This window comes from Python bivittatus, unplaced genomic scaffold (assembly GCF_059951505.1).
Source record: "Python bivittatus isolate LINGU-HERP-01145 unplaced genomic scaffold, Pbiv_v1 ctg000190_np1212, whole genome shotgun sequence".
Taxonomy (NCBI): domain Eukaryota; kingdom Metazoa; phylum Chordata; class Lepidosauria; order Squamata; family Pythonidae; genus Python; species Python bivittatus.
In genome coordinates, this window is record NW_028277042.1 from 16,281,827 (window position 1) to 16,301,166 (window position 19,340).

A 19,340-nucleotide genomic window follows, 5' to 3' on the forward strand; every position below is an offset into this window, starting at 1 on the left:
CTGCTGGAGTAGAGTGAAGCTGGACCCCAGTACATTTGAATGTGGAGGTGCGGAAGTGTGTTGCCTTTGGGGCTCCAGGAATTCGTGTTGTGGTTTTTATAGTTTTCATTGTTGTTCAATGGGCCACCAAGGGTTATGGTACATAAGATGGGTGGCTATATAAGTCTAATAAATAAGTGAAATAAATTTAAGCAAGAAATAAGGAAGATTCAGGTAGATGGCTCAGAGAAGAACAGCCTTGGAATTTGGTGTCAACTCTGACAGTTTCAGCAATGATTTGTTTGTGGATCTTGACAATTTTTTTTAATGAAGGACTTAAAGTAGAAAGGGACAAAACATCTTCCAGCTTTCAGATACTTGAAATTATTCATCTTAACCGATGCAAATGGGTAATGCATAACTAGAGTATAAGATGAGCTACCACATAGGTAATATTTGATGGATGTTTATTGAGAAAACTGGATTACAGCTTCTTCCCTCCCAGCATAATGAATAATGGTTGACAGCTTTGTTTTGTTTTACTCAAGAAAAGCAATTATATTTTAAGAAAAGCAGGTATTTCATTAAACTAAAGTGTTTTAGGAGATATGCTGTCTTAGGTTGATTTCGGCTCTGTAACAGAAGTAGGTAACATTTGCCTGCAAGATGTCTTAGACTTTGATTACCATCAGCCCCAATCTGAAGGTTTCTTATCTCTACCTTGTGATTGTACGCTCCAGTATGACTAAGTTAACATAGGAAGTGAGTCCCCTGAAGTTTTGCAACAGGATCATTCACATATTACAAGGCAAACTAGGTTTATTTAGCTGGAGGTTCACACAGCATGCTAAGTCAAAGTAATTTGGCTCACTGGAAATGGAAAGCCTCAAGCCATGTTTTACAAGCCAGGTTCTCACTGCTTAGCTTGCTAAACCGAAAAGAAACCAACGACATTATGATTTAATGTGGCTTGTTGTAAAATACATGATTAATAATAACTTTGGGAAAAAATGGCAGCCTAATTATTGCTTTGTGCGATGGCTTATTGGTGAAGTCCACTGCCAATCCCTGCCACGAGCCTTATTATAGAAGTGCAAAGTTATATATGTGCTGGGGAATAATGGCTGTGAAATTCACTCACTTTAATAATTGGGGTGGGTGTACAGTTGGAACAAGCTGTGTAGCTACTCAAGAGTACACCATCTGAACAGTCTCAAGATGTGAAAATAATAGCTTTGGTTTTTCTTAGTCCTAGATAGCAGGAAGGACCTGGGCAAAGCCTCGAGTCAGAGATGCGGTTTGAAGCTGCCTTGATGGGACCTCAAAATTGTACCAACTCTTCCAAACAGAAAAGCCAATTAGATAGTCAAATGGAATCAGATATCTCCAAATCGATTAGAACCACTTGGAGAGGTTTTTGCATATGCCTAAAAAGCCTTTTGTTTTTTTCTTGAACTCTTTTGGAAAAAACAAATCGACCCAATATACCTTTTGAACCCATTCAAATCGTTACATCAGATTGAATCAAGAGCCTCCCTCAGCTCAACATCTGCCAGGCTGAAAGCACCAGGTTGGGTCCTTAAACCCTTGAACTGAATCTTCCCAACCCTCCAAAGGAAAAAAGAAAGGCCAAAAGCTTTTAGCACCTTCTCTTATCATAGGCCCATGAGAGAATGCAAAGCGAGCAAAAGCGAAGTTGCGTACACCCTCCCACCCCCACCCCGTTTGACGTGCTTCAGAGTTCTGACGACAGGCTGGCTCATTTACATGTATTGCAGCAGCTGGGAGCAAATCCGTACTCCGTCCTAAACTCTAGAGACAAGCAACGGCCAGAGGCATAGAAGATACTGCTAAACATCCCCTTTATTTACCCACTTCATTTAGTAAATGCATTAAATTAAACTGCAGATGTTCTGCTGTCAGTGCAGCCACCAAGCCTTAGTGAGCAGGCTTTCCTGATGGAAACATTTTATGCACTCTAGATAAACAAACACAATCTTGTTAATTAGTTAATGAATTTTTTTAAATGCTCCATTAGCCTCTTTATATCCCGAGCTACTTTAGTTCCTATTTTTAATAAATAGAGACCCTGTTGTAGCATGCAGAACGTTTCAGCGTGCATCTAATGAAGGACTAATTATCAGTACTACACTAGAGTTTAATATGATTAGAAGTTGCTTGCGGTATTTCTGGCTCTGACAATGAGCATACCACAAGTGTGTAATTCCTGACAATTTAAGATCTTGCAAGCGGGACCTACAGCAAAACGCTATGACTCTAAATACTCTTCTTCAGGATTCCAGCCATGCTCTTGTCAAAGATGTACTCTTTCCATCGCTTACCTCAACTGAAGTTTTCCATTCCTACCCAAACATTCAGCATTTTGGGAAAGCAGAGCATGATCAATCTGCATCGAGCTATTTGAAAGGATCCCTAGGAATATTGTTTCAAATCCTGCAGTTTTCTTGGCAAGGTTTTTCAGAAGTGGTTTGCCATTGCCTCCTTCCTAGGGCTGAGAGAGAATGACTGGCTCAAGATCACCCAGTTGGCTTAATGTCTAAGGTGGGACTAAAACTCCCTGTCTTCCAGTCTCTAGCCTGGTGCCTTTACCACTACACCAAACTGACTCTCTTTATTTGGTTAGTTGGTCTTAGATGGTCTTTAATATTGCAAAATGTTGGAGGTGCATTTGTGTGTGTGTGCAAGATAGGCCTCACTGCCCTTTCTGCAGCCTCTCTAACTGTTCTTGCTTCCTGAACTGAGATTGAATTGAATATGTTTTTTAATTTATTTATTTGTTGGCAATTTTAAGAATTGCGGGTAGAATAAAAAATACTTCTGTGTTTTCTGCTACTGGGAATTAACACACTTTGAACTCAACAAAATCTAGGTTGTTTGAACAGTCTCAAACATGACTCAAATTTTAGTTTTGAAACAAAACCCAATGACATAACTCACATAAGCATGCATGTTTGAGGGTCTTCATGTTTGTATGACTATAGGCATGGAAAGATCTATTTCAAGTTCAAATCAGTTTGGTGTGCATACATTTATTTAACAAATTTATTTGTCCGCCCAACTCACACACAGTGACTCCGGGTGGCTTACAGAGTAAAATCCCCAATACAAATAACCGAGTAACTCCCACTCCCTGTGGTGGCCAAAAACAGAGTCAACACAACCACTTGATTAGCTCCTTTTCAGCTTGGGGTCCCCAGGCCTGCTGGCAAAACCACATCTTCAGGGCCTTCTGGAAGAACATCAAGGTGGGGGCCAATCTTATCTCAGAGGGAATAACATTGCACGGGGGTGGGGAGCCACCACAGAAAAGGCCCTTCTTCGTGGTCCCTTTAGATGTACTTCCCTCAGCGATGGGACCCGCAACATATTCAGCCTTCCCACTGTGGTGGGCTGGGTAGAAGTTACTGGAGAAAGGTGGTCCTGCAAATAACCTGGCCCCAAGCAATGTATGTCTTTAAAGGTGATAACCACCACCTTGAATTGGACCTGGAAGCAAATTGACAACCAATACTGCCCCTGCAAAAGAGACAACAGATGCACAATTCTTGACTTGTACAGAACTATGCGGGTAATTTAATTTTAATTAATGCGGGCTATTTAATCCATTTCTGTAATGGTACATATGATAGAAAACAAAGATATACCTAGCGAAGTTCACCTATTTTGGGAGACATTTTTCAAGAAAACATGCAGAGGTTTTTTTTGACAGATAGACATCTAAAACGTGTTTTTACCTGCCTTTGAGATATATATATATATATATATATTAAAGCTGAGAATTACATTGTAGACTTTGCAGAAGTGAAATTGTGGATGTGAATTCCTGTACTAAAAACTGCAAATTCAGTCTGTTCCCTCCAAAGATGGATGCACCAAATCTTTGCAGATTCCTATTGTTATGAAATAGTTGAAAGGACGTTGAAACAGAATCTTCCAAAGATTTTTTTTTTGTAGGTCTTGAGATGTAGTAAGAAGCATTTATGTACTTACTGAGTAACTAAGAGAGTCTCACAGTTGCAGATACCTTAAGGGAGCACCCAAGCTGATTGGTGGGAAAGTTAAGGAAGCAAATCTACCAGAAATGCATATGTGTTTGACCTCTATAGCATTGCAGGAGGAGGAAACAAAATTCACATCAAAATTCCAACTTTTCCAAATCTTCCCAGACACAGAAGAAAGGGAAATCCAGAATGTCTTGCCCTAACTAAGAAAAGTAAAACTGCAAAGGATCATTTCCTCCAGAAGCACAGACCATATTTTTTTCAAGGGGGGACTTTTAGAATGTATAAAATTATTTTGAAAGGGAAAGAGGAGAGAAAAAAGAATGGGGCGGGGGAACCTACACAAATGAGGCTGGGTTTTAGGCAAAAAGCCCACTGTTTGCTCTACTTTGCTTTATTTATTAGTTCTTAAGGTATTTAAAACGCTAGCATTAAAATGGTAGAATGATTTGCAAATGAATGCTGTTGGAGTTGTGAAAATATAACTCACAGCTGAATGTGGGTTATTCAGACAAATGGCTGCTTTGTTAGGCAAGGGGAAGTGAAGTTCTGGGTTAATTTATTACAAACTGCAGCATTTCAACCCTGATGTCCAGGCAACAATGTTTTTTATTTCAAGTAATTTATAAGTACTTCCCATAGCACTTACCGGGTATGTCTTGGCTGCTTCACCATGGAATCAGAGGGTATATGTATTTACTGTGGGAATTTGTTTTTAATAAAACTCTTTCTAAGGCATTTTTATTCCCCCTCTTTGTTACATTAAAAAACATTTGCTGCATAAGTAATGGATTTTATCCCTTCTTGAAAGGCTGCAGATTATGTTGGAACTGTATTTTGTTGCTGTAAAGTAAAAGCAGAGAGAAGAAAGCTTCATTTCCTTCCTTCCTTCCTTCCTTCCTTCCTTCCTTCCTTCCTTCCTTCCTTCCTTCCTTCCTTCCTTCCTTCCTTCCTTCCTTCCTCCTCCTCCTCCTCCTCTCTGGGCTATCTCTAGAATAATTTAGAATAATATAGGCACAGATGTTATCTGCATTCTCTGGAGCATTAAACTGAGCAAAGGTTTTTACAACCAAGAGGAAAACTACCTAAAATATGTTCTTGGGATGAGGTGGGATATGACAAATCAATTGACTATTGGTTCCCCCAGAATGGTTAATTTTCCAGACTTAAGTTCCATTTGTCTCTCTTCTGGAGGCAACAATTATGGTGCCCATAGTTTGCTTGATGGTTCTTCTAGCATATCATGATGGCTACCATGCTTGGAGAAGTCTGTTTTCTGAGAAATAGCTTCTGATAATGGTTTTACAGATTGTTAGCTATCCAGCTTGCAAAACTAAACACCTAATGATGGCCCCATTTCAAAGGTCTGCCCTTACATGTTCCCTCTGTTTTCCCAACATATTTTTGCAGCTGTGGGGGAAAATGACATAGAGAATTCCCAAAGTGACTTTCCCCCACTTTCACCAGAAGCATTTTTACTTTCTGCTCAAAATATGCTACAGGGTACTTTTTACTGTTTTACTGATGGGACTTTGCCTATGATCCCAGTCAAGCACTGATTTGGAATACGAATGTTCAGATGACAAGGCAGTCAACAGATGATTCAGAGCAACAGCATGGATGGTTGATGTGAGAGCCATGTTCGTCTGGTACAACATTTCCAGAAAACTGCAACATTTTGAATTGGGCTTGGGGATAGAAAGTTAGCGTGAACAACAAACAGCTTTTGGTTTTCTGCTTATTAGGAACAAAATCAGAGACACAGGGGTAGATGCACAGACATCCAGCGTTTTCCAAGCAAACATCCAACACTATATCTTCTGAGATAACACAGATGCTTCCAAACCTCTTTTAATGAACACTCCTCCTGGAAGAGAAACTTAGTTCAGTTTACCAAATTACAGAACACACGTGCAACGTATTCAGTGCTATGCTGAAAATTTCTTCTGCATTTTTTTTTTGCAAACAGTTAGTTTGATGGGGGAAAAAGCATTTTTTCCCCACTTCTTTCCTTCCCTTTCCTTGTTAGCAAAGAAGAGGAATAAGGTGGTGAATTTGCTGAGCACAGTAGAAATATCATGCATTTCTCTCTAGGTTTCAATGATTGTAGACCAGAAGTGATTAGAATACTCCCAGTGCATTCTTTATGTTTCTCTGTCCCATGTAAGTTTTATAGGTAGTTCTCGTTTACTGAAAGTAATTGGGACTGGGAACTCTGTCATTAAGAGATATGGTCATAAGGCGTGACATCATGTGACTGTGCTGACTTATGACGGCAGATCTGGCAGCCCCAGTTGCTATTGTTAGGCGAATCACGTGCAGTCACAGCATCCCACGGTCATGAGATCGCCATTTACGACCTCCTGCTGGCTTCCCCATTGACTTTGCTTGTCGGAAGCCAGCAAGGAAGGTTGCAAATGGCAATCACATGACTGCGGGACACTGCAATGTCATAACTGCAAACTGGTCGCCAAGCACCTGAACTGCAATCACATGACCGTGGAGATGCTGTGACAGCTGCAACTACGAGGACCTGTTGCAAGTACCCCGTTCAGGCTGTCATTTCTTTGAACAGTCGCTGAATGAGTGAATGTTAAACAAGGACTGTACATCCTTTAACATGTATATACCTATACATCCAAACTTTTGGAAATCTTGCTAAAGATGCTGCAGAGGCTGTCCCATATCATCTCTAAGTGTGGGCATGGTCACTCGCCTTGCTTCACTAGAAGTCCTAGTAGAAGCGTTATTCAAATTCACACAACCAGGAAAACCTTAGAAACAGCCAGGTCAAGCTTTCTGAAGGACACGGCTGCCTGAATCCATCAGGATTTCACTCTGGCCAATATAGCTTGCAAAACCCCATTACACTTTTGGTAAATATGGAAATTAGTACCCAGAGGGCTCTGCTAATCCATTGTTCATTGCTTGGGGAAATCTCATCATTATTTGAGGGAGGTCAGATTAGTAACATGGGTCAATATTAGCAGGTTATGTGGGTATTTTTGGGAAAGTCTCAAGCTGAGGAGAGATCACATACACAGGACCTTTGTGGATCAGCTCCTAATCTGAAAGTTATGAACTGAGTATGAAGTCTGGAAGTGAGATTCTCACCATCCTTACATTTGGGGATTCTTGCTTACTAGTCAGAGTCGACTATCTGTACCTTGCAGTTGATGGAGAAATGCCTGAATTTTCTTGAAGGGTGATGTTGACGTGACAGCCCTTTCTCTTGTCCTACATAAATTATTTTTAAATATTTAAAGGAGGTAATTGCCTTTTTTTCTTCATGACTTTGGAATTGACTGGGACTGTCCTAGTTGTTGTGATGAAATTAGCTTAGTTTATGGTCTTATGGGGGAGATCCCAACTTTATTTCTAATCTTGTTAATGTCAATATTTTGGGAAGCCAGCTTTGCTCTGAATCCTTCTATTCCTTATACTGAATGGAGTAGGTGGGTGGGTGGCTATTTATTTATTTATATGTCCATATTTCCTCCAGGACCCCACCATCATGATCTTTCTTCGCAATAACCCCATGAGATAGGACTGTGTATTTGGTCCACAGTATCCAGATTCATTGTAGAGTTTAAAACTAGGGTCTTCCCCAAATCCAGTCTCTTGCCTTAATTACAAAACATTGGACTTTTGCCCCAAAGTCATGCTGTGACCTCATACTTATTTAGAATTCCAAAGCCTTTTGTGCTAGCTGAAAGATAGAAACTCTACTTCCAAGATCACAGTGAAAATGAACAGTCTTCTCAAAAACTTGTCACTCTATCTCCTCATTCATTGAGCCCTGTGGAAATCTGATTTGGGGATATGTCAGACTACATTCTATACCAGCTGCTTTTCTTGTACCAGTCACAAATGAGCTCACATGCCATAATCTATGCAATTCCCAGCTCACCCTAAATCCTTCCTAAAACCACTGTTGGAGGATCAGGGAGATCTCAAGCCCTCTGGGGAAGGACAGAAGTCCTGCTACACTGTAGTTACTCCTGCTGTCTTCAGTATGTGAGCTGGGATGAGGGTGATATAATACACACACGCAAGTTTATGCCAAACTTTGAAAAATCTTTTTTTTTTCCCTGAGATTTTTGGATCCAGGGCTTTGGAGCCAAGGGACACACCACCCATAACATGCAGGCCGCATTATGGGATGTCAGGAATATGCCCTGCTTTCTATGTGCGTGGTAGACCTCAACGGAATATTAACTTTGGTATGAGAAACATAATAAGGAGGAACATTAACTTGTCAAATGACTGAGAATGAATCAAATGGTAACTGAAGATTGTGGCAATGGGGGAAAACCTATTAGGATGAGAAAAGGAAATCTGGTGAGTGGCAATTAAGAAAATCAGATCCTCTAAAGTACTGTTCTGTAACTTCTACCATCCAGATTTATAGAACTTCCACTCCTATATTTCCTGTTCTGTTTAATTATGTTGAATAAGAGGGAATTATGGGAAGGCAGCTGTAGAGAAGCTGTGCTGAATATTTAACTGTACTAGGTTTTGGAATATAGTGTGCAAAACATTTTTGAGGTTAATTAGATGCTGTTTTGTCCAGGGAACTAAGATCTAAATTTGCTTCAGTGCAATACTAGTGGTTTGCTATCCCAGCTGGGCTTTGACATCTGTAGCGTGAAGGCCATGAATACTTGTTGAAGAAGCCAGAGTGGGCTGGGTTTACAGATTGTGCCAAGCAACTATGTGGCTTGTTGGGTTATGCTTAGCACCTTCAGTGACCTCTGCCATGATTGTTTATAAACCTTAGTTTAAGATTTGGCAGTCTACAATGGGTGAAGCACCCAGTGGTGCCTTCTTCAACCATGCATGATTAAGCAAGCTATGGAAGTGAATGAAATGTGAACCCAATCTTTGGTTCCCAAGAAACTTTTTAACTAGTAAACACAACACTCAACCAGGCAATCAACAGGATGAAGAATGGTGGTTCCAGATTCTGCCCCACCAGATCCTGGATGCCATCATTCTCAGGAAGTCTGGATTTGTGGCAGGCATAAAGCAGGAAGTATATCAGAGGATTTATATGTGAAGGGTTATCAGACTAGAACGTGTTAGAAGAATCACATGAATTATCATCAGTTTTCTCTACTGGAAAAGTGAAATAGTTATATGCATGGAGAATGAATACCATCTCCAGTATTCTTCAAGAAACACAGTAAAAAAGCAAGCAACATCTACCATACGATTTGAATGGCCTTATTTTGGCAAAGCCAAGTTCCCTCTCTCTCTCTCTCTCTTTTAAAGAAAGAAAGAAATACATTCTGTGAACATTAAAAAAATGCTTTTGCTTGTTTATTTATATCTCAAATTGAGCATTCAGAAGCCCTCAACCTGGCTGGAGAACTCCATCCATTTCAGTTTCTCTAATATCCAGGTTTTTTTTTTTAAAAAAAGATATGCTTCCCCCCCCCCCTTGTTTAGGAAGACATTTACAGATTTTCACAAATTCCTATTTCAAAAATCAGATGAAATCTAATACCTGCACCTTCTTTTCTGAGTCCACTGGTTTAAGTTTTGAAGAAAACGATCCTTAAGAAGAAGAAGCATTAGCCATGGCTGGCTTCCTCTCTGTGTGTGTGTCGAGATTTGAATGACTTTTTCCCCCCACCATTCCTTTCTTTCAAATTCTCAACAAGGCTCAAGAGAAGAACCACGAAGAGACAAGTTTATTCTTTTCCCTCTCTCTCTCTCTCTCTCTCTCTCTTTTTTTAAAGAAGAAGAGGGGGAGTTAGAAGGAAAGTTAAGAAAAGGAGCCCCCAGCTTCCTTAGCCCAGAAAGGCTATGAAATATGAAGGCACAATTATTGTTTGAGCTCAGTGCATTGGAATAACATTGGTTAAATTATGGATAGTTTTGAATAGTGTCACTCCCCCCCCTTCTTCTGCAGATGGTTGTTCACACACAAGGAGCCTTGGCTTGCATAATTGTATCACTAATAAGCAGCAAGGCAATTAGTTGTGTAAAGTGTGCTATAATCATTCCCAGAGAAAAGATGACGAAGAGACAAAAAAAAGGGGGGGCACCCAAAAATGTCTTTTGCTCAATTCATCAAGTGACAGCCATAATTAGATATATATAATTGAAAATTCCCCAGCCTGGGGGGGGGGGGGCAGCTTATACAAATGAAAATTTTCTCTCTCTCTCTCTTTTTGCTTCTCTTATCCATTTTCTTTCTCCCCCCCCCCCAAACCCCAGTTTCCTTTTGCTCCAACATTTCTCCTAGGAAAATTTGTCATTCCAAGGGAAATGTGAATGGGTAAGAATGGCTCATTCGAAGCCCCATGTTTGGCCTTCAAAACTATTTTCAGGAGGTAAACGTTGAGCCCGGAGCTTTAAAACAACAAGGACGCTCTCTTTGGAGAAGATGCGTATATCCGTTTTCATTTTCAAAGCAAGAAAAATAAGGCTCAAGAAAAGAGAAGTTGCAATTTCTTCTGTTTTCTTTCTGCTGTGTTTTGTTTTGGATCCCCCCCCCCCATTGACATGGAAAATGCTTGAAGATTTGGGAGGGGTGAGAGGGGGAAAGTTGGGAGTTATAGTAGAGAATGACATCACCGACTATTATGGGAATTTGAGGGATTTCTTTGGAGCAAAGCCTGATTATCAAAAGGCTATAATTAAATTTGGGCTCTAAAAATGCTCAAGTGCTTATAACTTTGTAGAAACTATGTACAAGGCGGCTTTTCACTGAATTAATCAGCCTGGAAGATTTCAATCTGCAGGAGCTTCTCTTTTTAAACTGTAAGCTTCCCTCTTCTTCTGAAATTTAATTGGATGAACCTTATTTGATTTTTTTTTTAAAAGAAGAGAAGGCTCAATAAGATTGGAACTTGTTAATTAAGTCCTTTAAAATGCCCCCACCTGTGCAATACATTCCCCAAACTCTGAATATTTATTGTTACATTGGTTCCCCCCTTTTTTGGTGGGGGGGGGACTAGGCAAACTATTTTATAATTTTTCTGGTGGGGGTTCGAGGAGTTTCTTCTGGACTTTGCAAGGAGTTGTGTAGAAATAATCAGGGGGAGGGGAAACAGGCAATGATAATGAATGAAACAGATGGCATTTGTGCAAAGTTTTACTGAAAGTCCAGAAGATTCTTTCACATTGTAATAATTTCCAAAAGGAAAGGAATGGCTTGATTAGCCACCAATTCCGGAGTCCACAATTTGTGGCTCCAGGTCCCCCCTTCCCAAATCATTGGCTGCTCTTCCCAGAGATTGTGCAAAAGTTTTCACCAACACCTAAATGTTATTGTGAGGGAAGAGAAAGTGTTTAAAGGCATGAAGATTCTGTGTATTAATTTATAATTTTATTGGTCATTTTATCCTGCCTGGTGGACTTGTAAAAAAGACAGGAAAAAATGGGTTCAATTACAAACACTGATACAAAGAATTTTAAAGACTCAGATTCAACTGAAACCAGAACTTTTCTTGTTGGGGTTAATGGACTGACAACTAGAAAAGAGCCATGGAAGACTATTTTTATATTTTTATATATGATCACTGCTGCAAGACTACTATAGGCACAAAAATGGAAAGACTCTGATATACCCACAATGGAGGAATGGTTGTGAAGATCATGGAATTAGCAGGGATGGCAAAATTAACTTGTTTGCTTAGAGAAAGATCAACTATCACATTTATTAGTGACTGGAAACCCCTTATGGACTTTTTGCTGAGAAAAGAAAAAAATGAACTCATGATTTATGGGTTTGACGATTGAAAGGATAGCTTATGGAAAAAGGAAATGATGAGTACCATTCGAGAGAGAGGCTAACATGCAAATGCATTTATAACCGCTGTGAAAAAGATCGGAAGCTGCTTCTTTATCACCTTTTCTATTCCTATTCCTATTTTCTTATTCACTATCCTTCTTTATTGTCTATTTTTTAATATTGTATTGCTTTTATCTGGTTAAAAATTTCTTCAATAAAAATTATATTAAAAAAATTAAATTTTACCTAAATTTACCTAAATTTTACCTAGTTTTACCTAATTTTACCTAATTTTACCTAATTTTACCTAAATTTAAATCAAATGTCACTTTTGAGCTGGACCCGAACATTTGCTGGTGTCAGCCTTGTGAGGTAGTCTAGACAGGAGGCACGCCCAGATGAATACTATTTTATTGTAAGGTTATATTAACAGAATCTTGCAAATCTGAAAGTACAGTTCTCCCCCTGTCACCTTTACAGCCCAAGAATCTAGGGAAGGTCCCTTCTGAGATGTTTGCCACGTCCACTTTCCTTCTGCAGGCTCAGCTGCCTCTTCTCTGACCGTTGTCTAGTCTGCGGCTCTTCCCCCTGTCTCCCAAGGTCATCCCCACATACCAGCACAGTTGGAAAGGGGCTATAGCAAGTCCCTGAAAGACCCCGCATGGCCCTCACTCCCAAAAGATTGCCGATTTGCGGCAGTCACACATCTCTATTCCTGCTTCCATGCTACCATTAAAGCACAGTGGGTGGATTCACCGTCAGCAGTAGTTTGTCCAACTTATATAGAATTTAAAATATGGTGTATGAAGTGATCTACTTAAAACAACTAATTCTTGTAATTAATTAGTTTACAAAAATTATGGTGTCTATCACAGAGGGGGACATTGCTATTCTGTCTAAAGAAACATCCAAATAGAGGTGAATATGTGTAGCTCAGGGTTGAACTATGGAGTCCTTGGGGTTCTCTGAGCTTGGTTCTTTTCTTGCAAATGTTTCATTACCCGGCTAGGTAACATCAGGAAGTTTAAGTTCTGACTGAGCCCATGGAAATGATCTGTTATATTTCAACAATAATTGGTTGTGTTTATAATGGGTTTTTGAAAGTGATTCAAAGTCTTTTTAATACTCTGATGGGGTACAGGGAGGCAGAACGTCCCTGTGAGTTTTCACTCCTCTGTCCTTTCTCCTCACTGCATCTTACATCATTGAGACTTTTGTTCCACTTGCTTCTGACCTTTGAAGTCCATGACCTAGTAAACAGAAGTATGAAATGTGGGGAAATAATTCTTAGAATTAAAACTGATTTGTTTTACTGTCTTGAATTTAAAAAAAAAATCAATTTGTTTCAAATCCTACACTATACTTTACCTTCCCATCTCTTTTTCTTTATTTTTACTTTATTTTAAAGATCAAGCTGGGAAATATAAAACATAATTCTAGTTTACTGAACTTTCCCTCTATCTTTATCTGAATGGACTAAAGGCATCCTTGTCCATCTCCAGCAATGCAAATCAGCAGCTGATGAAAGACAGGTGACCTGAGGTCTTGCTGCTCAGCACGACAAAAGCAGGATGGGAGGAGGAGGAGAGGAAGAAGAGGAAGAAGAAGTAATAGTTTGTTTTGGAGGAGGATTCATGGCTATATTTCCAAGTTATGTAATGACACATTTGCTCTTTTGTGTTCCTAAGTAATGTCACAGTTCTTCTAAACTATGAAAAATGGTGAACTTGATCAAACGAGAAAGGTTCTACTTCTGGGAAATTTCATTCGTATGAGTTTGTGTTAGAATCCCTGTTTTTCCCTTCCCCAATGCCAAATTGGGCTATAACTCTACAAGGCCACCTGACTTTTGCATTTTGATAAATTCATTGAATACAGTTCTGTCAAAACACACTGTGCTTGACTGGGGAAGGCTCAATTCTCAAATATATGGATATGCTGAAAATTAAATTGCAGGGTTTATTTGAATTTATAGAGTTCTCTGTGAATGCAGTTTTGAGATACAGTCTCCATCAAGGAGATAGATGTCAGCTGCCACGAGTAACTTGATTGTATAATGTTAAAATGCCACATTCTCTTTGTAGGTAATTCTATTCAATCGCATGTTGCAAAAATTTCAATAATGAAGACTTGAATATCTTTGGATACTGAAGAGGGCTTCCCCTCCCTAAACTTTTTTTTTTCTTAAAACCTTTTATCAGATGTTAAAAAAAAAAAAAGTCCTTTTAAATGCTCAGCAAGAGCTCCTGGATTCACTTTGCATGGATATATCCTTCAGGAACCACCATAGGAATTGGGGGATAACATATTTTAAGAGTCTTGCTGGATTTTTTAAATAATCCACAAAGTTACAATCTTCCTTCTTGCCTTTTGTGGTTAAAAATGTTTATTTCTCCACTTCTTTGAAAGCCACATATCATATTAATGGCCTGGGTGTTTTTAGAGAGAGAATTATGGTCTCTTGTTGTATTACACACCTTCCTTGGTTTGTTGGCAAAGAGCATCATTTTGTACTTTGTAGATACAAAAGTAATTTAAAGGAAACTGCCAAAATAAATGCAAATCTGTTGGTGTAGACTTTCATGGCTAGTATCTGTTGGGCAAAATGACCAATCAGAAGCCAGCATAAACAAAGGACCAATCAGGAACCAACACCACCAAAATGACCAACCAGGGGCAGGCACAAAGAGCCAATCAGAGGCCAGCCCTCACCAATCAGCTAAAGAACCAATCAGAAGTCAGGTCACCTGGCTATAAAGACAGGAGCTTAGTTTAAATCCTGCTCAGTTGCCTTGTGAGTCTTTGCTCCTGAAGATGCTAGCCATGGTTGCCAGTGAAATGTTAGGAAACTGTCCTCTAGACCATGGTCACTAAACCCTGAACCCCGACACTGCTGAAATGCAAGTAATTAAATTGGCCTACTAATATATTGTGGCTTTACAAACATAGGGATTTGGAGATGGCTGAAACCAAAATCAATTCATTTGAGTAGCTTACCAGTAGAATTTGGTGTTTTCTTTCTTCGCCCCACCTCCATGTGTTTTTTTAACATAAACCCTATTAGGTTTAGCAGAATATCCTTGTAAGGTAACTAAAATGCAGGGCCAAGTCTATTGAAAGGTGGCCTTGTAGCTACTAATAACTGTTGAATGTTGGTTATTTAAATGTTCTTTCATCACTTGACCTGTTTCTGCCCATCTGTGTGATCAAGCAGGGTATATTCCTTCTGGGTCTCATCTATCAAACTTTGTCATCTTGTCCTACCCAGGAGACATGTTGCTTAGTTGCAGCTCCACCCTCTGGAATGATATCCTCCTGGAGATCTGTGTGGCTCCCACCCTTATAACATTCTGGAGATTATTAAAAACCTGGTGGTTTCCCCAGGCCTTGGGATAAGGTGGCTATGCAGCCCCTTCTAGTTGTGCTTAACTTCAGATTGGGCTCTTCTCATCAGCCATGTTTTTCTTTTTTATATATATCCTTTTTTCTTTGATCTGTAAGCCATCCAGAGTCACTGAGAAGTCAGGCAGCCTCAAAATTTAAATTTAAATGATTTTTTTTTAAAATGAATACCTCAATATGCAATATACCTTGAAGTTTGGCTAAAGTCATATTTCCAATAAAAATGCATATCTATTTTTTAGAATGTTCTTAACATTTAAAAAAAAAATTTAAATTTTTTTCAATATAATTTAAGTAAAAAGCAGCTTGACAGTGAGGACAATTACTGATACAGGTCAGAAGCTGCTGCTCACTGGATATGTTCAAGCAGGAGCTGGAACAGCCATCTTTGGGGATGTTTTAATGTGGATTCCTGCTCTTAGCAGAAGGTTAAACTCAACCTTTCAGCTCTGGGACCACATGACTGCAAAGGAGTGGCTAAAACAGCTTTGGATACCAAATAACTCTTCATCCAGCTTGCTGCCCTAAGATGTGTTGGAGGATGCTGTTCTATCTCAAGCATCAATGAAAGATCTAAGGCCCCATCAAGTCCTGTGTCTTAGCAGTAGGACATCTTATGACATACTTATGACAACTAAATGTCAGTTAATAAATTGTTTATTATGTTAAACTTCACTCTGTTATACTTCACTCTGACTTTTGACTAGGGCCAGCCCTAACATTAGGTAGAGTAAACCAGTAGATGTTCCGGTTACTCCATCCATGTCCGCTATTCATGTCACTTTGTGCTCAGGCCAGATTTAAAATCAGATTCAACTGTCATTCTGATTTTGCAATTCAACAGAGGTTAGTATTTTCCTCAAACATCAACGTGTCTTGATTGGACATTGTATTGAGAAATCCAAATCTAAATTGCAGCATTTTTTATATCAGAGATAGTAGCTGTGTTTGTATACTGTATTTAGCCTTATTAGCTAAAGATCTAAAAGCCAGCCAGCCATCTTCTAGGTCAAAAGATACCATCTTCTCATCTTCTATGTCAAAAACGAGAGGATGGAGAATTGTAGGAGGGGGAAAGTAAGTGGTTTGTCATCACAGGAAGGTGCCTGTTTTTGAATCAGGCTGTTGAACTATCTAGCTCAGATTACCCAAAATTCTAAGCACGCAAGGTGCTTTATCTCAGGGAGAAATCAGGGCAATTCTTGCAAGATAGAAAAGCTTTGAATTCAACATCCTTCCAAGTGTTAACAGAAGCTTCAATTTGAGGCTGGAATAATTATGCAACACACAACCACTGATCAAGTTCCCTTAATGACAGCCTTTGCCTTTCTGATATGCTGGTATCCTCACTGATTCATTTTGACACACACACATATTCACAACAACAAAATAATAAAATCACTACCTTTCACACAAAACTGACAGCAGAGCATAATCCTATCCTGTCAAAAGGTCTAGGAAATCAAATTCCAGTGTCATTGTGAAGTTGGCAAGGGAAAAGGTGGTATATTGATGCAAGCTACGTGCAGAGAAGCTACGTTTATAGCCTACAATTGTTTGTACACTGCAAAAGTCAGGAACGGGATAAAGGGACAAACTTGCCAGCTCTATCCTCTTCCAGTTATCTTTCCACCCAACATCTGGACACAGGGTTGAAAAAAAGGTTTTAATTTCAAGCAGACCCTCTACCTGTAGAACTTAAACTATGGAGGTCATTTCCACCAGAGATCACAGTCATCGGTTTGGATGGTTTTAAAGGAGAACTAAAGACATTCACAGAGGATCCGATTATAAATAGTTAAAAGGTTAGCTTGTGAGCTTCTGGACGCATTTGGCTAGAATGCTGGACTTGATAGAACCTTTGATCTAATCTAGCAATTGTTACATTTTATGTTCCTCTGTTCATTTAGCCCTCCATAGGTAAAGAGAAATTTAAAAAATGGTAGAAGACTGGAGCGCTCCTCCCTTATTCCTTCTTGTGGCAGTGCAGAATGGAGGAGAAATACGTGGGTGGTGGTGACAATGGAAAAGGATGAATATTTAAAGAGAAGGACTCTCTAAAGCCTAAAAACCAAGGATTTACCAACATCTGAAAGCTCATAGAAGATACGCCTGAGAAATCCATCTCATGCTTTAAAAAAATCAAACTGCAAAGGTGTGATCTGCAAAAATGTGCCATGTTAGGAAGAAATATATAATTTATGGAGTCTCTGCCAGTATCCAACCCAAAATATGTCTTGCCTTCAAGCGGATGGGGAACCATGTACAAAAATGCCTCTACATCAGAAAGCTAGATAGAAAAAATGCACTTTCTTTGGGCATACCAAATGCATTTATTATGGAAGGTTGTGTGCAAAAAAAAAAAAAAAGCAGAATTTTCTTCTTGCTATTTTTTAGTTGCAGAATCATTTAGAACTCCACAGAAAGGACCGACAACAAGATACATATAAAACTGCTACAGACTAGATTGAGGGTTATATACACCCCTCACTCATTCTTCCTTCTCCCATATCCATCCCCCTCCATTCTCATCTGTCCCAAATGTGATTGTCTGCAACCGAAATTTCATTTCTAAGCTTGGAACGCAGATATTCAATAACCGCTGAGTTTCAAGAGAGAGATCTTTTTTTCCTCCTGTTCACAAACAATGGGGAGGGGATTTTTGGAAAAGTTGAGTTCACTTCCATCACTAAGCTTATTAAAATTCAGCACTTTACATCAAAACTGACAGTGGCCCCTTTTTCTTTCATTTCTTTAATTAGTACTGTCATTTTAAAAATATGTTGAGAAGGAAAAGAATGGGACTCTTCAATTCTCCCCTTCACCCTCCATTGCCTTTCTATCACTTAGAAGAGTGGATGTTTCTTCCCAAAGTGTTTGATGTGCCAAAGTTGAGAATGGGTGATATTGGTCAAGGTTAGGTTCACTTTCTGTTTTTCAGCAACACAACACAAGCTGGGATATGTTGGAGCAGTTTCTTTTGGTATTATTCTGTGAATACTGCAGATAGATGGCAATAAATGATAGAGAGATAGAGACAGATAGAGAGATATCTGAGATCTCAGACTGTGAAATAGCTGCAGAAACTCCTAGTAACTCAATCCCTTGGATTTGCTTGAGTGTCTTGAAATGTTTTGAATTCAAACATAGAAGAGAATCAACCTCTCTGGTCACCTCACCGCTCTTAAATCTTCTTATGGTTTCCGTTTGGCTGTGTGGCCTATTGGGGGGGGAGGGGTCAAAAGGTTTTAGCACAGCAGTAGAATACTAGAAATAATCACCTTATAGACTCACTAAATCAATCATAATTAATGCACTTGGGTGACTTCTGACAGAGCACTGCTGCTGGGGGCCAAAATAAAGAAGCCTTTTCTAATACAGTTTGAAAAGAGATCAAATCTGTCATTTCCTCTAATAATTGAGCCAAATGAGAAAAAAGGGAAGGGTCAGAGGTCAGATGGCGACCTTATGTAAAACCCAATAATACATAATTCATTTTCATTTTGTGGAATTTATACGATGCTGTAAACTATCCAAGACAGGAACCCATCTGCTTTTACTTTCACCAGTAACTCCATATTATAAGGAAAGAAAGAAAGAAAGAAAGAAAGAAAGAAAGAAAGAAAGAAAGAAAGAAAGAAAGAAAGAAAGAAAGAAAGAAAAACAATAACATGGTACACTCTTACAGTGAGAACCTAGAAGCTTTCAGCTAGGGCTGGCATTTAACTCATTCTTCCAAGCGTGTGAAGTTAATAACCGCAGTTCTTTGGGAACGTTATAAAACCTGTAATTTATTTATTGAGTGTTACAAATACAGTTAAAACATGTTTTCATGCAAAATGGATTGCCTTCTTCTTTTGATCGTTGCCAAAAAGATAATAGGGGATTTGGCAAGGTGGTGTGTAGTGGTGGGGGTGAGACGCTTTATCAAATATAGCAGATAAACACGTAAGAACGGAGAAAATAGTGAAACCATAACTTTTTAGTGAGACCCAACTAGCATCCATTGGGATTCAGCAAGCAAATTTTTGAATCACACAGGGGTCTTTCTAGAGCTGACTGGATTGGAATGACTTGCTGTTAATGACCAGTACAATGTTGGAGAGGCCAACAAAGGTTGGATCCAAAGACTGCATATTTCTTAAGACAAAAGAAATTCATTTTATTAGAAGAAGAGATCATTCAGAAAGACC